Source organism: Mustela putorius, unplaced genomic scaffold (genome assembly GCF_011764305.1).
Source record: "Mustela putorius furo isolate JIRA1106 unplaced genomic scaffold, ASM1176430v1.1 tig00002065_pilon_pilon_pilon, whole genome shotgun sequence".
In the NCBI taxonomy this organism is placed as follows: domain Eukaryota; kingdom Metazoa; phylum Chordata; class Mammalia; order Carnivora; family Mustelidae; genus Mustela; species Mustela putorius.
In genome coordinates this window covers 209,645-211,275 of record NW_025421939.1, presented here as the reverse complement: position 1 = coordinate 211,275, position 1,631 = coordinate 209,645, and positions in this window count along the sequence as shown.

Sequence of the window (1,631 nt, the reverse complement as noted above, 5' to 3'; positions counted from 1 at the left end):
ATTGTGCTGTGTCCTTATCTTCTAGTGTCTGAAACATTAGTGATAAAGATTTAGGGCCCTGTCTACCTGGTTTTCCCTTAAACACCTTTGCAAAGTCTTCAAGGAGGGTGACATTCTGCATGAGATCTAACTATTAAGAAATAGGCTTGGGCAGTACCTGTTGTCATCATTAGTTAACTGTACTTATTGTGGTAACGGATATAGACATGTTAACCAAGTCTCTTTAATCGGAAAAGGAATGGCCTCTATTGATGGCCTGCAATTCTCACTCGAGCAGAACTGTGGATTGAGCCACAATGCCCTGGCAAAGACTAGTGGATAAAGAAGGTGTGATCCATATTGGCAACAGAGTACTCCTCAGTCATCAAGGAAGATGAACCCCTGGTACTTGAATTGACATAAATGCCTCATGACTGCATGATGCGAAATGAAAAAGGCAAGCAGACAAAAGGAAATATAATATGGCTTACCTCATATGTGCCCCAGGAAGAATACCAAGACCTTAGTAAAGGAAGGGAAAACTGAAGTGGAAGAAGTCAGAGAACGAGATATACCAGGAGTGACTCAGGACTCTCAGAACCAAGCTGAGGGTTACAGAAAAAAAGAGACATGCAGGGAATGAAAGAACAGCATAATGGGTGTTGAGTAATTGGGGTATATATTAGGACAGAGAGAAAATAAAAGAATTATATTTTTATTATCTTTAATTATTGAAATGACATGGAATTTGTTTCCTATTATGTCCTTATCTGAATTGGTTATTTATACTTGTAAATTAGAGTCCTCCTCCATTATGGAATCGATGAGAAGAAATGACATTGCCTTCACTAAATGTCTAGAAGTGTTGCCCATGCAAATGGTTTGGACCTGTCCTGTGTGTTGGAAGGTGTTTCATTATCTCTTCAAATGCTTTAGTTACTAGTAGAGAGCTCAAATTTTGTAGGTTTCCTGACCTAATCTTGTGAGTTGATATGTGTCTGGAAATTTATCCTTTTCTCAACATTCTTGGATTTGCTGGCATAATTGTGTAGATGGGTCTTTTAGTTTTGTTTTTTTTTTCTGTCAGTTTTCATGTGGTATCATACTTTCAGCTGTGTGCTTGTCTGCTTGTTTTATACAGGTAATGGCTTCTCAGATTGTTAACATTTTCAAAACTGATATGTGAGTTCTCATTTTTCTGTGGTTTGTTTCAATTTCTTTTATTTCGAAGATCATATGTATTATTTCATTTTTCCTGTGAACTTTGGAGTTTGTCACTTCCTCTTGTTTCTTTGTCGTCCAGTTAGGTTGCTTTTATTCAGTGTCTTTAATTTTTGGAAATGCACACACTTAACCCTATATTGTTTCCCCAAAATATGTTTTAGCATCATCCCATAAATGTCTTTACTTTCTGTTGTTCATGGTACTTTCTGATTTTCCTTTGGATTTTCTTTCTTTGATTCATTGCTATTTCACAGGTGTGTTGTGTTTTCGACCTAAGAGGGTCTGACTGTGTTTCCCATTCATAAGTGATTTCTTTCTGTTTTCATAATATCGTGGTCATAAGTACACAAGATAAGATTTGCATTCTCTTCCATTAATTATGGCTTGATTAGGACTTTAGCAAATGATCTGCCATAGACAATGTTAGG